The sequence below is a fragment of the Kogia breviceps genome, chromosome 3 (assembly GCF_026419965.1).
Source record: "Kogia breviceps isolate mKogBre1 chromosome 3, mKogBre1 haplotype 1, whole genome shotgun sequence".
Taxonomy (NCBI): Eukaryota; Metazoa; Chordata; class Mammalia; order Artiodactyla; family Physeteridae; genus Kogia; species Kogia breviceps.
In genome coordinates this window covers 45,859,688-45,879,530 of record NC_081312.1, presented here as the reverse complement: position 1 = coordinate 45,879,530, position 19,843 = coordinate 45,859,688, and the positions used below count along the sequence as shown (strand labels likewise).

At 38.3% G+C, this 19,843-nt stretch overlaps 1 protein-coding gene across 6 annotated transcripts in view; it reads left to right on the top strand.

The window, feature by feature from the left end:
* The window catches only part of FBXO34 (F-box protein 34), an 87,438-nt gene that overhangs the window by 38,146 nt on the left and 29,449 nt on the right, over positions 1 to 19,843 (top strand). For 2 of the 6 annotated variants that reach the window (XM_067028444.1, XM_067028441.1), the window contains one exon: positions 14,048 to 14,135. The exons of the other annotated variants lie outside the window; for them this stretch is intronic. The gene's annotated coding sequence lies outside the window, so the exon portion shown is untranslated. The remainder of the gene's footprint in view (positions 1 to 14,047; positions 14,136 to 19,843) is intronic. 6 annotated transcript variants of the gene reach the window in all.

The window sequence follows — 19,843 nt, the reverse complement described above, 5'->3', positions numbered from 1 at the left end:
TTTAGGTTGTTTCTACTTTTTGGCTATTATGAATAATGCTGTTATGAACATCCATGTACAAGTTTTGTGTAGATACATGTTTTCATTTCTCTAGAATACATAACTAAGAGTGGAATTGCTGGATCATGTGGTAACTCTGTTTAGTCTTTTGAAGAACTGCCAAACTGTTCTCCATGGCTGCTGCATATTTTACATTTCCAACTGGAGTGTATAACAGTTCCAGCTTCGCCATATTCTTGCCAACAATTATTATCTCTTTTTGATTCTAGCCATCCTTACGTGGATGTGAAGTGGTTTTGATTTGCATTTCCTGGATGACTAATGATGTTGAGCATCTTTTCATATGTTTATTGCCATTAGTATATATCTTCTTTGGAGAATGTCCTTTCCTCATTTTAAATTGAGTTATCTCTTTATATTATTATTTCTTTGTATTATTTGTATTTCTTTGTATTTTATTGTTACAAGAATTCATTATATTCTAGATACAAATCCTTTATAAGACATATTATTTGCTGCAAGTATTTTCTCCCATTTTGGGAGGTTGTGTTTTTTACTTTCTTGATAGTTAAAATTAAAAGTTCTAAATTTTGGTGGAGTCTATTTTTTCTTCTGTTGCTTATACTTTTGGTGTCATATCTAAGAAACCATTGCCTAATCCAAGGTCATGAACACTTAAAAGTTTTATAGTTTTAGCTCTTGTTTGTTTTATAACTATTTTTCTGTCTTCCCTGTTAGAATGTCAGCACCACAGGAGGGCTTGGATGATGCTTATCTAATTTGTTTGTTGTTTGGAGCTCGTTTAAGTCTTGGAAAATACTAGTGTTCAATAATGATTGTTAGTTATTTTGGAAAGGCAGACTTTAAAGAGCTATTATCAAAATGTATTTAAACCACCCTAACTTGAAACACTTTTCTATTTTTTATGTAAAAGCTAGGAACTGAAATATTGTATTTTGTTGGTGTTGCCGGGAGTTGTATTTATACTGCAGAGGTTTAGGAGGCTTAAAATAAGTGTGTTTATTATGATTGCCTTCCTTAGTTCTCAGAACTTGTCTCTCTTTAGCTTACAAAATTGGGCAAATTGCATTTGCTTTTAGCCTTGGAGAGTTTTGTTTACTACTCTGGTCTCCATCAGTGATTCTAGAATAAACCAATGAGCAAGTCCCATGTTTCTAAACTTCTCTGTTTCCTTATGACAAACAAAACTTTCATGCCACTTTCCAGGAGTCTGATAAACACCTGCAGTAGGTGTTGAAAGACAGATTCTCTTTACTGATTATTTCTACCAGGAAAGAGAATTTTGTGGGGGTTTGCTACCACAGATTGTTACTCCCTCCTGCATACCCTAGGTATGGGGTTAGGGTAGCATCTGAAATGAGGGCTTTGGCATATATTAAATTCAACCGTTGTGACTTTCTTTCGAGGTTAATGTATACTTTGTCATTATAAAACTGCATACTTAATTTTTTTATATATATACATTTATTTTATTTATCTATTTATTTTGGCTGCATTGGGTCTGTTGCTGCGCGCAGGCTTTCTCTAGTTGCGGTGGGTGGGGGCTACTCTTCTTTGCGGCGCACGGGCTTCTCATTGCGGTGGCTTCTCTTGTTGCAGAGCACGGTTTCTAGGCACACGGGCTTGAGTAGCTGTGGCACGCGGACTCAGTAGTTGTGGCACACGGGCCCTAGAGCACAGGCTCAGTAGGTGTGGCGCATGGGCTTAGTAGCTCCGCGGCCTGTGGGATCTAACCGTACCAGGGCTTGAACCTGTGTCCCCTGCATTGACAGGTGGATTCTTAACCACTGCGCCACCAGGGAAGCCCCTGCATACTTAATCTTTTGAGGAGGGAGAACTGACACTTTGATAATGAGTGATTTTATACCTTAGACTATAAAATCCGTTTTTAGTTTCTGTTATTTAGTGTATTGGTGTTATAAAGTAACTTTAAAATGAAAAGTATCTTGAACTGGTGCATTAACCAGATGTAGGTATATTGCTAGACTTTGGACAGAATCCTGGAGGAATATTCTCAGGATTAAGCTAAATCATGGATGGAAATACCATCTCATCTAACATTTTTTTTTAATGTGGGTTTAAGAAGGTCTCAGTAGTGGGTGTTTATAAAAAATGTGTATGTGTTTGTATGCATTAAACAAATTCAGGATTTTACATCAGAAAATAAATCAAGCCATCTGATACTTTCTAAGGATGCACAAAGGAAAGAATAGTATTTGGATTTATTGCTTAGTTACAGTGACATGTCTGCTGGTAAAGTGATGAAATTGTTTAATGAGTTAGTATATGTCTCAATTCTGATAAAATTGGCTATAGGTTTATGTTTATGCTTGTGATTTTAGCTTTTACTATGGTAACCTATGTTCTACCATTTAAAAATTTAAAAAGAATTTCCAGAATTGAGTGCTGTACTTTTTATATTGGGAATCGCAGATCATCTCTAATTTTTGAAATACCAGCCCTGAGTTTCCTTAATACCATCACTGTCATTCTCATCCATGAAAATATCTTTCAGAATATATAAGTTTGGGTATTAATTAGACATAATTTCAAGTAATTTTGGGGGGTGTGGCTGGAATCTTTCAATGAATTCTTCTGTATTTCAATTTCCTTATACTCTCCCACTGTGAACTTGAATAATTTTATGTTTTCATATGTTTTTCTTTGATCCATAGCAGTCAGTTTTATTGCAAAACAAAGGCACAAAACAAAATACCCCAAACTGAAGCTTCCACAAATGTCAAGCATTAGTAGAGTTCCTATACTTCAAAGTAGTGAGGGTGAGGTGAGGGTTTGATTGAAATGAATGATTTATTAGTTTTCTATGTTCTGTTCACTTAAGCTGTTTTTTCTTTTGACCTTTAAGTAGGTTCCAAATATATAAAACAGATTGAATTCATTTATATTTTCTTGTTTTGCTTTAAATATTATTATTTATAATAAATAATTCTGAAAAGATTTACAGCATTATACTTGCTTTGGGCAGTTTTTTGGAATGCCATTTGGAGACATGAGATGTACCTCTGTTTTGCTTTATGCAGTGCTTTGGGTAAGTGCTAAACTTCTTGCATCGTTCTTATCGAATTTACAGGATGTTTAAAAGTATGGCCTCGGTCTTAACGATAAATGATTTTGCCTAAAGTCACTGTAAATAACAAATAATTTAGGTGGCCAACCTTTTATTTATTTATTTATTTATTTTGTTGCACCAGGTCTTATTTGTGGTAGGCAGGCTCTTTAGTTGCGGCAGGTGGGCTCCTTAGCTGCAGCATGTGGGCTCCTTAGTTGCAGCTCCAGGGCTCCTTTAGTTGTGGCTCGCCAGCTCCTTAGTTGTGGCATGCATGTGGGATCTAGTTCCGTGGCCAGGGATTGAACCCAGGCCCCCTGAATTGGGAGTGCAGAGTCTTATCCACTGCACTGCCAGGGAAGTACTGGTGGCCAACCTTTTTTTTTTCTTTTTTTTTTTTTTGCAGTACGCGGGCCTCTCACTGTTGTGGCCTCTCCCGTTGCGGAACATAGGCTCCGGACGCGCAGGCTCAGTGGCCATGGCTCCCGGGCCCAGCCGCTTCGCGGCATGTGGGACCTTCCCGCACCGGGGCACGAACCCGCGTCCCCTGCATCGGCAGGCGGACTCTCAACCACTGCGCCACCAGGGAAGCCCTTTTTTTCTCTTTTAAAAAATTTTTAATTTATTTTCTTTTTTGGCCGTGTCAGGCGGCATGCAGGATCTTAGTTTACTGACTAAGGATCGAACCCATGCCCCCTGCAGTGGAAGCGCAGAGTCTTAACCACTGAACCACCAGGGAAGTCTCCAACCTTTTTTTTTTTTTTTTTTTTCCCTGCGGTACGTGGGCCTCCCACCGCTAAAGCCTCTCCCGCTGTGGAACACAGGCTCCGGACGCGCAGGCCCAGCGGCCATGGCCCACAGGCCCAGCCGCTCCGCCGCATGTGGGATCCTCCCAGACCGAGGCACGAACTCGCGTCCCCTGCATCGGCAGGCGGACTCCCAACCACTGCGCCACCAGGGAAGCACCCCAGCCTATTTTTAAAAAAATATTTATTTATTTAGCTGTGACAGGTCTTAGTTGAAGTACACGGGATCTTTGTCGCGGCATGTGGGATCTTTTACTTGTGGCATGCGGGATCTAGTTCCCTGATGAGGGATCGAACTTGGACCCCCTGCATTGGGAGCGTGGAGTCTTAAATACTGGACCACCAGGGAAGTACCATCCCAACCTATTTTTATTGTAATCTTTTTTCTAGGTTTGGAGCTCTGTGTGAGGCTGGTTTTCAAAATACACATTTTAAAAAGATTTGTTAAAAATATGGGTTTTATCTACCTTGTGATTTTTGGCAGAAATTTTCATAAATGGTTCCTATTCTTAGAGCAAAATAGGGCAGTAGATACTGAACCTACTGAGGAGCTGCCCAAGAACTCTGTGGGGTCTTTTAAAAACAGCATGTCTGAGAAGATACTCCCCTTTCAGTTTAGTTTGAGCAGTAGCTCTCTGGTACTAGCTATTAACCGAAAGTAGAAGTTCTAATTAATGCATTAGAATTGTATCCGAACGTAATATTTCATAAATATGGGTCTTAAAAGCAACCTATTAAAATTGTTGTATAACAGTTTTCACTGAATTTTATCCCTAATTTTTTTCCCATTTTACTACTAATAGTACTATGTTTGTGTATAAAGCTATGTTGATGTAATTATGGTCATATCATTGTTTAAGCTCTTTTTTGTCCCTTTTCTGATTTTTGCCTTGAAGCCAGTTAACAGAGTGTCAACTATTGTAATTAATTTAGATTGAATACATTGCTTAAAATATTGACATGCCACAATGACAGGTGAAGTGCCGCATTTTAAACGTGTGTAGTCTAGTAGTACAGAGTAGCTCATTGTTTTATCAGATAAATTTTACATTCTAGCTGAAAGGCCTACTTAAATATGTGTGCATGTATATAATACATAGTCGTCTTCCCAATCATTTAAAAAACAATTAGCTTATACTGTGCTTGAAAGTAAGCCATGAAGTTATGTGATTACCAGATTTTCAAAAACAATTGCTTAATGTTTTGAACTCATTATGGTTAGGAAAACGGAGTCAGGAAAACCAGTGGGAGAATAATTTATTTCCTGAGGAATAGAGCAGTAGAATAACCACAGCAAACCCAAAGCATTAGGTTTTATGTTACTTATTGCCTTCATTCAGTTTCCATTTTCATTAAATGTTTGTGAGACACCTGGTTTTCTCTAGCATTGCAGTGCCTATGTTTAAAGCTTTCTACTATAGTTATTCCTACCTAGTATCCTTTTGAAAATTATATGATGTCAAATCTAGTATCCCATGCATATATTTTAAGTTTACAGATTATACAAGGAAATAATAAGCATCTTTGTGCTTAAAAAAAGGCCATATTTACATTTTAGTAAATGGAACCTTTCTCGACTACTGCTTTTCAAATAGTAAAAATTTTTATTGTGTAAAGGAGGAAGGGAACTTAAGCATCGGCATTATGATCATTTTTTCCCATATCCTATTAGCTAATTCCAAGATTGTTTAATATGGTATCCACCCATTTCATTTGGCTGCAACCTTTGCTCTTATGAAAGTAAGACTGATTGTTCTGAATTGCTCTGTATATGTGCTTTGGCACAGCATGAAGGTACCCTTAATAACATTGCCATTGTCTTTAAAACAGCTTGCAGCTATGACTACAAATAAAAGGGTGTGACAGGAGGGCAAGACAGATAATGGTTCTTTTTTCCGCCCCTAGTGTTTAACAAATCTGCTTTGGACTGTGAGCCTTTTGTGTTTCCAGGACTACCTACTGTATTTTCTGTATATTGTTTCTAGTCAACTAAAATGTTTGCATATAACTTTGACATGTCTACAGTCGACCACTTTGAATTCTTTTTGTGGAGGCAAGCAAAACAAAATGTGTGGGAAGAAGTTGAGTAAGCCTTGCCTCTATTGGCATTTTTTCCCCCACTTACTTACTTAAATATGTGCTTAAATTATTTTGTGTGACTATTGTCTTCCAAATGTTTGTTTGCTTTTGTCTGGTTTAGAAATTTGGGAATGGCCTTTGGTTTTAATTCCCTTCCTTTTTCAAAGCACAGTAATATTATCTTTACTGTGTAATTTCTTTTTTTTTTAAATTTTTTTTATTTTTGCGGTACGCGGGCCTCTCATTGTTGTGGCCTCTCCCGTTGTGGAGCACAGGCTCCGTACGTGCAGGCTCAGCGGCCATGGCTCATGGGCTCAGCCGCTCCACGGCATGTGGGATCTTCCCGGACTGGGGCACAAACCCATGTCCCCTGCATCGGCAGGCGGACTCTCAACCACTGCGCCACCAGTGAAGCCCATGTAATTTCTTTTTAAACATGGAAAAAAATTGCTGGCTATTTGACTGGCTTTCTTTTAGATTGCTGAGAGATTCTGCACTTACCATGAATTGAGGATATTATTTGTGTCATACTTTTATTCTACTTTAAATAATTTTATCAAGTGACATTGAAACAGGAGGGAAGGGGACAGGGCACAACCTTTAAAAGAATGACATAGCCATAGTACAAGGCGAAAACTAGTGAGAACCAACTAGGTCCAAGATGGCAGAAGGTTCGACTTCTAGTAGACCTTGAGCCTCATTATACACTCATTGTAATACATTAGCAGTTAAATGACACACCCACCAGCACCATGACAGTTCTGAGGCTAACCCTAAAAGGCCAAAAAGTGGGCGGTGGCCCAATTCCTGGAAATCTCTGCCCCTTCGCCGAAATAATTGGAATAATCCTCCCACTCATTAGCCTATGAAATTATCCAGCCCATAAAAACTAACCACACCATATGTCAAAGCGTCTTGCCTCTTGACTTCCAAGATGGCCCACACTCTGTCTGTAGACTGTGTTTCTCTCTAAATAATTCCACTTCTTACCTGTCACTTCTTCTCCAAATTCTTTTGTGATGAAGCAAGAACCTCAAATTCACCAGGAACAATATGGGGGAGAAAGTAAATATCCATAATGCATAAATCAGAAAAGCTTCCTTACTGCTTTATGAGGTTATCTGAATCCTATATTCCTCACTGACCCTTTTAAGAGAAAGTGATTGACGTTTAATTATGGCAGTCTCATATGGTTGTTAGCATTTATTCCTATTTTACTGATAGAAAAATGGAGGATCAGATAAAACAAGCAGTTTGCATAGAATTATAGGCACATAGCTTATAAGAGTCTGACTCCAAAGCCAATACTTTTAGTTCTAAACATATTTTCTACTTGAAGTTGAAACAGGAGGGAAGGGAGCAGGGCACAACCTTTGAAAGAATGACATAGCCCGAGGACATGACATAAACTGATTAGAACCAATTGGGTCCTAGATGGCGGACAATTCGACTTACACCAGACCTTGAGCCTCAGTATATGTTCACTGTAACATGTCAGCAAGCTAAATGACTCACCCACAGGTGCCATGACAGTTCCAAGGCCGATCATAACCATCAAAAAGTGGGTGGTGGCCCAACTCCTGGGAATCCCCACCCCTTCCCAAAATAGCTGGAATACTCCTCCCACTCATTAGCCTATGAAATTACCCACCCCTATAAAAACTGACAAACACATCCCCTGGTGCCTTTCTCACCTGAGATGGGGAGTGTGTTTCTCCCAAGGCCACTCTTGCCTTCTGAGATGGCCCACACCCTGTTTGTGGAGTGTGTTTCTCTCTAAATAAATCCACTTCTTACCTATAACTTTGTCTTTCACTGAATTATTTCTGCGATGAGACATCAAGAACCTGAACTTCATTAAGTCCTGAAACCAGGTGTGTGATCTCAGTTGGAAGACTGGGTTTTGGCTGGGTTTGAGTCCCAATCTGAGGTGCACGGTTTCAAAGTGGCTTATTTCTAGGGTCAGTTTGTCTTTTGGGAAATCCACTTGATAGCATAAAATATTTAATGTTGTAAATAAATCAGAATTTGATGATATTTAAGGTGTACTAAGGAACAAGAATAACTTGCCTTTGATTTCTCATGGAATTGATAATTAGCCTTACTTTTAAAGGTAATGCTATCGTATTTTAACATGGATTTTTAAATTTGGTTTTTACATTAAGATTCTTCCAAAGTTGGATTATTATCTTTATTTTACAGATGATGAAATTGAAATGCAAGTTTGAAGTAAGTGCTAAGTATGTCTAGATGTGAGATTCAGGTTTTCGGAAGAAAACAGTGGTTTACTTTAAATAGAACTCTGTGATTTGGAACTAAGATACTTCAGGCAAGCAGTGTCATCAATTCCTCCTTAGTTCCCTTACCTTTTAAATGAAGAGGTTGAACCAAGTGATTTCTAAATGCCTCTTTTTCAGGGCGTGGGGGGCAGCCCCACACTGCGCTCGACATGTGGGATCTTAGTTCCCTGACCAGGGATCCTACCTGCACTCCCTGCATTGGAAGGGCAGAGTCTTAACTGCCAGGGAAGTCCCTAAATGCCTCTTTAAATGCTCCAGAATGAGCATACTTTAAAAGCCTCAGCAGGGCTTCCCTGGTGGCGCAGTGGTTGAGAATCCGCCTGCCGATGCAGGAGACACGGGTTCGTGCCCCGGTCCGGGAAGATCCCACATGCCGTGGAGCAACTGAGCCCATGAGCCATGGCCCCTGGGCCTGCGCGTCCGGAGCCTGTGCTCCGCAATGGGAGAGGCCACAACAGTGAGAGGCCCGCATACCACAAAAAAAAAAAAAAAAAAAAAAAAAAAAGCCTCAGCAATCCTTGAGCTTGAATGAGAAAAATGTTAGATTCTTGTTTTCACTAATCTCTAACTGAAATGTACCATTTGCTTCAAACCACAGCAAGTCAAACCACAGCAAGTCAGCAGTCCCTGTGACTTTGTTATCAATTGACAGTTAGATATTTTTATATTACATTGTAGTTGTTATAGATACCTTGAAAATATCATTTATGTTGGTCATAATTTGGAAATTATGGTAGTTAATAGACTTGTCATTAGAGCTCACTATTTTATATATTAAACAAGAAGTGTATTGAATACTATATGAGTTTTAAATATTTTGATAACCGTATAATCGGTTTTCTCAGTGTATGTATTTTTGCTTTAAAAAATAATTCCAGAGTCTATAGTGTTTGCATACTGCCAAAGACGTTTGTGGCACAAAAAAGGTTATATACCCCTGAGCTACATGTTCTCCTCCGCTGTGACTACAAAATGGCCCATGTTGATTCTGGTCGATGTGAAAGAACTTTTGGACATTGCTTTTTCGGGGGGCTGTGTGTGGATGGGGGAATTATCTCTGCATTGCTCTCTCACGTTTCCAGAATGAATGGGCTATGATTATGTAACTTTCCATGAATACTGAGCAAGCTAGATAGATGCAAAATGGTGATGATAGAAATACATGATCATCTCTGTTTGGGATATCTTTTTTTTGCAAGAATTAAGTTTCTAAATAGTTGTTCCATTTGAGGGATATAGGAAAAGACCTTTTATTTTAGGTTATCTGCTGTTGATTTTCCAAGCCAGGAGGACTAGCTTGCCAAAAACAAAAGTTACCCGCACAACACATGTACTGCACAAAATATTTCTGAAACAGATGATCAGTTGGAAGGCTGTATCACCTTAAAAACATTCGGGCATTTGCTGCTGAGTTTTTGTGTTGAGTGAGTGTGGTGATTTTTTTTTCCATTTTTCTTTTGTGCTTGCTTGACTCTTAGTAATTTATGTATTATTTGGTTATGAGGAAGGAAATAGTAAATTCTTCATATTAGTGAGAATTAGGATTATACACAAAACTCAATAGCTTAATTGGAACACAAAGACTGCTAGAGTTCTGTCCTGTGGTGAGTCCGTTATTCCATTTGTAATACGTTTATCTTTAGATTGGGTAGGGTGGGATTTGCATTCCTGAAGTTACAAAGAGTTTCCAGATTCTTATCAGTCAGTATTAGGAGTGACTGTTTTCAATGGTGATAATGAGGCTATTCCCAGGAGGAGACTTAGTCACTGGCCGAATTGTCAGAACCCTGAAATAGTTTGGGAAAACTTAGAATGGAAAAAGCAAGCATTTCAAAAAACAAAATGTGACCAAAAAAGCTGCTTTTGCGGGGAGGGTTAGATGGGGATGGATGGAGGTGGCAAGAAACCAGATGAACTTTCCTAAGGCTGAGAGCTATCTAGAAGCTGGAAGAGATGAGTGTTATTTACCTAAAGCACTCTAGTGTGAACGTGAAGTTTTGAGTGTCCTAGGATTAAGCTGGTTAACAGCCACTAATCTGGAAGTATGTTCTTTGTGTATATTGGCAAAGTTTAATTTCACTTTGACAAAAAAAGAAATTCTTCTGGTAGCAGCTTGTTTTTGTTGCCAGTTTGAGAAAAATTTAAGGCTTTTTTTTTTTTTTATGTCAGAGGCATATTTTATTGGCATTAGGTGTACGTGTGTAAGGAGTGTTCATGATCCTTCCTACAGGCCACATCACCTAGGCTAGGGTTTACTAATTAATAATGAAGACAAAACAATTTTTGCCATGATTAGGCAGAATGAAGATCAGAAATGTAGACCATGCCTTCAGGTATGTCTGTCCCACCTCAATTTTAAGTGCAAAAGAAATATTTTTTAGATTAGGATTTCTTCATGGCTACCTGCCTGCCAACATAACAAGCTGTAAAACCTTGTTTAGTTTTCCTTAAATCCAGAAATGATTCTATACCAAATCCAAACAAATCAAATCACTCTTAAAGGAATAAGTGAAAACGTGTAGCTGCTTGAGCTGGACTACATCTGTCTTACAGATAAGCTCAGTTCTCTGTGCTAAGCAAATTCCTCCTTAAATATCCTATGCTGATCATGACCACCACCATCATTCAATCTGGAGGTGCACAGAGGATGTGACAGCATTTACTTATCTGAACTGTGTTTTGTAAACTGACTGTAAGAACTTTACTAGCTAGATAAGAGTCAACCTGACAGCTATATAAGGAAAGAATAAAAACAAATGCTAAATGCTATCCAGTTGTGTTTAAATAAGGTATCTTGTAATTTATATGTACTGAAAGCTTTTAATTTAGTGTCTGGAATAATAAAGATGTGAAAGAAATTGAATTTGTTGCCCTTAAAGGCACACTCTAGAGTTTGTTGTGTTTATTATTTGAATTTCTCACAGGGTTAAATGGAAAGTCTTTTTTACAGTGTTTTGAAAGAATGTAGGCTTGCAGAGGGAAACCCATTGTGAGATAGGGAGTCATTTGGTGTGAACTGCTGTGGTAACTCCTGGGAGGTAAGCTACCACCATTTCCCGAGCTGGGCCAGGTTGGGTATCATATGATACAGGGATATCCCTAAATGATAGTTGGAGTATCTGTAAGATGATTATTAACTTTTTATTGTGCAAGTAGTAAATGTTGTAGAAAAATTGGAAATACAACAAATGAAAGGAGAAAAATTTCTTGTTGGGAAAACTTGTAATCTGAAAAAGGAATCATGAACTAAATCAAACTGAACTTCTGCTAGTTTTTCTCATGTTTTTGTTTTGTATTTTTTTTCTATCAAAGTGTTAAATGTGCATAGTTTAAAGATTCAATCGCTCTGTAAGACTTGTTTTGAAAAGCAACAGTTCTCCCACTTCATCCCCCACTTGTCCCTTTCTAGAGGCAAACACTTTAATTTCTTATAGCTGATTCTTACCTCTTTGTTCTTGCAGGGGAGTAAAAATTCTTCTTCCTACTCTACTCCTAGGTTCTCTAGCTAGGGCCCTACAGGGCCTGTAAATGGACTGACAAGAGACATACTAACAAAGGAAAAACATACAAATTTATTTAATATAGGTTTTGTGTAACATGGGAGTCTTCATGAGGAAATGTAGACCTGAAGAAGTGGTTTAGCTTGAGCATTTTTATATTGGGTTTGAAAGAGTAGAAAGTCATGGAAGAACGTGATAGGACAAAATAACATGAGCTAAAGTTAGTAAACTGGGGAAACAAGGCCAGTTACTTTGAATTTCTCTCCTTGTCCTTCCAGCTTCAGAAATGAGGATCCTCCCTTCCTCCAGGTATAGGGAGGGCATCTCTCACATGAGGGTCTTAGGATCTGCTTCAGGGTAGAAGAGAAGGTCAGAGAGTCCTTCCTGCACCTGTCCTTTCTCAGATTTCTTCAGCTTAAAATACTCACTATGCCAACGCACCGTTATTTTGGGGTAGCAAGGTCTGAACCTTGTCATTCTTAATAGCATTCTTGTATTCTGATTTCTTGATTTCTCAGCTTCAGATATTATCTCTTGATTTCCCATTATGACAGATGAGGATTTAGTTCTTTTTCCACATCCCCAGGTACCTTTTTTGTTTTCCTGTCCTGGTATAGGTGTTCATAACTGCTTAGATCAGTATTCAGTGTTTACACTGAATACTGGAGGTGGTCCAGTGGTCTAGTGGTTAAGACTCTGTGCTCCCAATGCAGGGGGCTCAGGTTTGATCCCTGGTCAGGGAACTAGATCCTGCATGCCGCAACTAAAGATCCCACATGTGGCAACGAAGACCCTGTGTGCCACAACTAAGACCTGGCGCAGCCAAAACCCCTTTCAAAAAAAAAGAGTGAATGTGCTATTCACAGTTAAGCCATGTAGTAATCTGTGAACACTTTTACTTTTCTATACAACTTTTGGTTTTCCCTGAAATTTATATTTTTCTTTGTTGCCTATTTTTATATTAACTCCTTTTATAGTTCAGATTGCGACTTGCCCAACTTTCCTTTCAGGATTCTGACACCTCAGGTGTTCCATTAGCTTCCCATCTTCCTGAAGGTGTGCTCCCATCTGGACTGGTTGCCCAGTTTTTATGCATACTTCTTATCCTGGGACTTCCCTTCACCAGCATCTTGGGGTTACTCTTTGCCTCCATGTGTTGGATTTCTTGTTTTCTAGATCTCATATCTTCCCGGGTCTTACTTTATCAGAATGTATTCTCCAGTAGCTGCCTGAGAAATATTTATGGGAGTTTGATTTTTAATCACCTCTGAGACCTTGAATGACTGAATATGTCTTACTCTGTCCTTACTCTTAATTGTTTGTTTGGCTGGCTGTAGAATTCTAGCTTGCAGATCTTCAAGGCATGACTTCATTGTTTTTTAATTTCTTCCATGTTTACTGCATTGCTCTTGAAGCTGAAAGCCATTAAGTTCGTGATTATTTATATGATCAGTTCTTTTATTTCTAAGTGTTTAAAATTGCACAATAATATACCTTAGTGTGAGTTTGGTTCCCTCCATTGTGCTGAGCACATGATGAACCCTTTCAATCTGGGAACTGTTTTGTTGATGACTTTCTCCCTTTTTTCCTTTTTATCCCCTCTTGAACTCTTATTATTCAGATATTGGACCTCCTGGACTAATCTTCCAGAATTCTTATGCTATTCTATTGAGTTTTTCATTTCAGCTATTACATTTTTAATTACCAAGAAAGCATGCTTGCTATCACTTTCTGACTCTGTCTTTTTTGCCTTTTCTTTTTTTTAGCATACTCTTCTGGCTTCATGTTTGTAATATTTTGTCTTATGTTCCTGAAAATATTAATGATGTTTTTCTCCCCAGAATTTTCTTCTGCCTACATAGTCTCTATCAGGACTAGCTATGTAATTTGTAGGGCTGAGTACAGGGTGAAAATGTGGGACCCCTTGTTTAACATTATTAAAGCATTCTAAGACAGCAAGAGCATAGCGTCAAACCTAACATGGATCTCTTCCAAGTACAGGGTGCTATGTGACTGCCCAGGTCACACACCTATGAAGCTGACCCTAGTCTCTCTCTCAGCTTTCTTTTTCTGTTTCCGTTTCTATTTTTCATACTAGAGATATCTAACAACTCTTGGCTGTTTGCTAATATTTAAGAGTGGGATCCTAAGAAGCTGACTGCAAGCTCTGAACATGCAAGTAGGACTTATCAATTGTGAGCTTTGAGGTAGGATGATCTGTCTGGTCAAATTTAGTTTAGGAACTTTTCAGTATCTTTATATTTTTCCTTGTAGACTAATCACTGGTCAGATTCCCCAGAGACATCTCTTCTAATCTCCACTGCCTGGAAGTGAAGGCCTGGCTGTCAGCATTTTGGGAAAGGTATTGATAGAGGGGGCTGGGGTCAGTGGCTAGTACTAGCATATCAGAGACAATTGTTAAATTTTCAGGAACTTTGCAAGTTGAGTTGCTACATACAACAATTATTAAAGGTTATGCGGATTTATAATTAAATGTTATATTAAACATTAATAAGTACTAAAACCCTACCACTTTCTATGTATTGTATTACTTTTTTTTTAAATTGTGAATGCTCTTGAGAGTATGTACATCTATCTATATGGTGGGAATACTATGTAGTATTAGGCATCTCTTCTGAACTCTGCATTCAGTGACATCATTTGGTAGCTTGAAGCAGCTATACAAGTAAACAGCAAACATTACAAATAACTACACTTGTCCTCCTGCCCCCCAAACCCCAGCCAGTTGTTAAACATTTATTTACCAACACACTGTGGACTGGAATCTAGTACATATGTTAACTTAAACTGCCTTCACCTTACCTGGTGATTCCTAGTCCATATAAATCTCTGTTTATTTATAAACCTCCTTAGATTACCTTCAGTCTTGCAAGGGTGAAGGAAGAGCATTTGTCTGCCTGCCTGAGAGAGTGAAAGGGAATCTGAGAATTGCATTTTCAGAAAGATTTTCTGTTAGTTCTTCCCATTTGTCCCTGCTGAGCCTTTGGGAGAAGTATTCCCGGAAACTTACCTTAGGATTAAGTTCTCTTGGGTCTTTGGGTCCTTTACCTTTTAAATCGTTTAGTTTCCAGCTTTCAAAAATTTGTGGCTGTAATCTTCAGTTCTCTTCATCTCTGTGGGTTTATATCTTAAAAAAAAATTATCCCTTGGTGTTTGGGGAAGGATCAGTGAATAGCTATGTGCTTATTACTCCACCATCCTTACCCAGAAGTCTCGGATCTAATTCTTGAAAAAAAATAGGTAAATAGATTCAACAATTTAAGGGAGTTCTCAGTAGGCTTAGCCAGTCTCCTGTTGGTTTGCAAATCATATATAAATGCAGTCAGGAAAAAATTCTACTGATTCTAGAATACTTTTCATTTTCATAAAGGAAGAAGTAACCATCTGTAAGTAGATGTTGAACCAGATGACCTGCTGTTAGTTTTTGATATGGATGTGTGGGGACATAAGGAAATACAGAGCAGTTTCAGGTCACATACTTTGGTATTACAGAGAATTGGAACCATAGTACCTAGTTGTCTCAGATTCCGTAGCCATTCCAGTTGCCCAAGTGGCTGGATCTGGCAACCTGGTTACCTCATACACTCTGCAGCAGACATTTATTGCTCACTCATCTAGTGAGTCTTCCAATCTTGTGACTTTGTCTCCATTCTTAACTTCTTTTGCTCAAATTCAGTGTCCTGCTTTCCCCATTAGATTTGATGTGTTTGGGTTGGTTAGACTCATTACCCTTAATTTCACACCAGGCCACTTCATAGTCCATTAAGTTCTCCTTTGTCGATTGATTGATGGATGGATGGATGGATGGATGGTTGCCTTAGGTCTTCATTGCTACGCACTGGCTTCCTCTCATTGTGGTGGCTTCTCTTGTTGCGGAGCACGGGCTCTAGGTGTGTGGGCTTCAGTAGTTGTGGCTCGTGGGCTCTAGAGCACAGGCTCAGTAGTTGTGGCACACGGGCTTAGTTGCTCCACAGCATGTGGGATCTTCCCGGACCAGGGATCGAACTCGTGTCCCCTGCATTGGTAGGCGGATTCTTAACCACTGCGCCACCAGGGAAGCCCTGAACTTTATTCTTACTAAAAAATCTTTCATGAGTACGACTATTAAATCATCTTGAATAACGCATTTAACAAGGCATCTTATGTGAAAACAATAAAATACTGTGAAATTGGGACAGTCTTGGGGTGTGCAGGTCCTGTCATGCTTGCCATAATCTCTTCCTCAGAAACTGACCTCCATTTTCCTTGTCATTGCCCACAGCATGCATTTGAAATAGGAAATCTAAAAATGAGGGACCTTGTTGGTATGGTTTGGGGAGAATTGTGGTAGCATTATGGTACCTTTAATAAAAGCTCATTCAGGTGGTGGACTTTGTCTAGGGGATAGTGATTGCCTGCTTAACCAGCAACCTCAGAGGAGTTCCTTTTCTCATCCCTAGATGATAAAGCAGTGAGCCCTAAGGTAGTGGTATAACCTGGAGGTGCTGCCACACCTCTCACATCTTTGAAATGCCCCTAAGCTAAATGGTAGGGTGAATTGTTTGCCAAAGTTACCAGCAGGTTTTTTTTTATGTTTCCTGCCTCCCTTCACTTAGTGGACACTTTTAAAAAATGAGTTTTAAGATGAGAAAGTTTAAAAAAATTTTATGTATAGTCATGGTCTTTAACTTTTGCTAAAACTGGGTTGCTGTTGAAATAGCAGATGGGTGTGATAAAAATGGGAACATGTCAACTGTAAAAAGAAACCAGTGCAGATTAAATCACAATTAAAAATATCTCTAATATGATTCACTAAAATGTTTTTCCTTTGGGTTAACTGTTAATATTGTGTCCTCTTTTTAGTCATCGTTTGTCAAAACCAAGGAATGAAAAAAAAATGGACACAGAAAATGACCAAGGGTGGCTTTGAAATTTCTTCATTCAAAGATTTTTAGGACCTGGGGTTTCCACAGTCAAAGAATCTTGAAAACAAGACTTGTAAGGACAGGCTGATATGGGCTTTTTGCTTTTTCTATTCAATTTGTCAAAAATGGATTATACTTACTAGCAGTATCTGGTCCTCTTGTAATGTAAGGAGTATCAGAAGGATATTATCCACAGAGGCCTTAAAAATGATGCCTTATGTCCCTTGTACCAGTCCCCAAAGTATTGTATACCTAGTATACTTGACCTTTTGCTGAGACAACTTGCAACATTTCTAATTGGTCTCAATGCTTAGCTCAGTGCCGAGCCCCAGTAGGTGTTCAGCATTTGTTGAATACAGAAATGAATCAATACCTGTTTCCAAACTGGTGCTTTTCATAGCCCTTCTTTGTAAAGCTGCTCCAGGGATCTGTCAAGAAAACTAATCCAACCAGGCTACTTCCCTTAAAAATCCTTCAGTGGCCCTCATCTCCTTGAAGTTTTGCTTCTCAGACTTTTTTCCTTCTAAAATTCTTTTTGATATTATAAAGTTAACATACTATGGTCAGAAATTCAGTGTTGAAAATAGATGTGAAAAAATACATGTTCCTAACTCACCTTCCAAAATATCCAGTTTGCTGGGCATTATATATTTTTCTATGTATTTGGCAAACTGTATATAGTTTTTTCAGTTTTGTTTGTTTTACACCAGTAAAATTATGCTAAAATATTGACACTCAGCTCCTTCCCCATTGGCTAGGGTGAACTATTTAATGTCATGGAAATTAATCTTTTGTGTATATTGCAAATATTCTCCCAGTCTTTTGCTTGTCTTTTAACTTTATGTTTAAAATTTGTATTTAGTCAGATATGTCAATATTTTGTGTCATTTGCTTAGGAAAGGATTTACTTCCCACTAAGATTTTAAAATCATATTCTCATAATTGACAGTATTGAATTTTACAGTTTCTCAATATGGCACTTTAAAGTTTTTATGGTATAGTAGGCATCTACCTTTTCACTCAGATATTTGGTTTTCTCAATTTACTCAAACATTCTGCTTTTCCCACTAACTATGCATCTCTAATATTGAGGATGCTGTTTTCTTCAATGACTTACCTGTTTCTGCTCTACTGCCATACTGTTTTGGTTACTATAGTTTTAGCATATGTTTTGGAGTTTTAAAGTTTTTCCCACCTCAAATCTTATTGACTGTTCTCTTCCATTTACTTTTAAAATTTAGATGTAAATCACATACTGTAAGATTCACCTTTTTATTTATTTATTTATATTTTGGTTGCAACACATGGCATGCAGGATCTTAGTTCCCCAACCAAGGATCAACCCATCACCCCCTGCAGTGGAAGCATGGAGTCTTAACCACTGGACCACCAGGGAAGTCACCTTTTTAAAGTGTATAGTTCACTGGTGTTTAGTGTAGTTACAGAGTTGTGCAACCATCACCTCTAATTCTGGGACATTTTCTTTCTTTCTTTCTTTTCTTTTTTTTTTTTAGACTGCTCTGTGTGGCTTGTGGGATCTTAGTTACTTGACCAGGGATTGAACCTGGGGCCACGGCAGTGAAAGTGCTGACTCCTAACCACTGGATTGCCAGGGAAGTTCCTGTGGGATATTTTATCACTCCAGAAAGAAAGTCTATGCCCATTAGCAGTCATTTCCTATCTCTCTGTGCTCTCTCCCCTCCCACTGCCAACCAGCCCTAGGCAACCACTAATCTACTTTCTGTCTCTATAGGTTTGCCTATTCTGTACATTTCCTACAGATGAAACCATATAATGTGTGACCTTGTTATCTGACCTATGAGTCTTTCACTTAGCATTAATATGCTCAAGGTTCATCCATGTTGTAGTACATATCAGTACTTCATTCCTTTATATGGCTAAATAATAATCCATTGTATGTATATACCACAATTTATCTATACATCCACTGGTGGAAATCTGGGTTGTTTTCCCCTTTGGCTATTCTAAGTAGCTCTGCTATAAACTTTTGCATACAAGTATTTGTATACTTTTGCATACAAGTACCTGTTTTAGGTACATACTTAGAATTGCTGGGTCATGTGGTAATTCTTTTTAAGATTTGTTTTGTTTTGTTTTTAATTTTGATCTTTTATCTGATAAGTTTTTATGCTCTTAAACCAAATAGTTTTTAATTTGATTGTTTAACTTGAAAGCCCCATAACATATAGTTTGCAAATAATGACAGATGTTTGTCTTTTCCCTCAATGTTTTCATCTTTTTTTGTAATATGATGGCTGGCATCTTTATTCTTGTTTCTAAGAGGAAATATTTTTAATATTTTGCTGTTGCTATGGTATTTCCTATAAATTTCTGGGAGAGTGCTTTTATTCTGGGAGAGTGCTTTTATTAAGGTAAAGTTTTACTCTATCCCTAGTTTGCTAAGAACTTATAGACGCTGAATATTATTTTCTTTTAAGAATTTATTGAGATGTGGCATCTCTCCTTTAAACTGTTAATGTTTTGGGAGCATTGGGCTTGGTACGACTATTTGCTTTGGTTGATTTCCTGTTTACTTCAATGGATTTTTCTTCCCATCCAGACCAATCTGAAAACCAATTTGAGAACCTCTGTTCTGGAAAATCTGTAATGCCAGGTTCAGTGATGGTGTAGAGCTATACATGTTAGTATACACTCCAGCATGTTTATTTTCTTCAGTTCTCTTATTCCCTTCATTTTTTTCTTGTAAACTAAACAATTTAAAATCTTGTTATTCAGAGTTAAGAAACACACTCCTTTACATGTTTATAAATACACTCCATAATTGCTTCTGCTGCTCCTCCTACCTTATTCCTGATAAAAAACAAAGCTACCGAATGCTTTGAATTTTCAGTGGGAAGTTACATCTGTTCCTAGGGCCCTCATCACCATAGTAACAAGGAGCCAACTCCATTGCTTTTCAAAAGGACCTAAGACAATCCAAATACCTTTTCATAGATTAGACTGAAGGCCTGCTCAAGGGGGTGTCTGAATATCCTCAGCATACACAAAATACAACTGAGATAGTTTGTAGAGGAGAGGAAGTAAAATCTAAAATCCCCTGAGTTGAGATTCCATCACATTATGAAGACTCCAAACAAATCCTGATGGGCTTTACTTTCTGCCT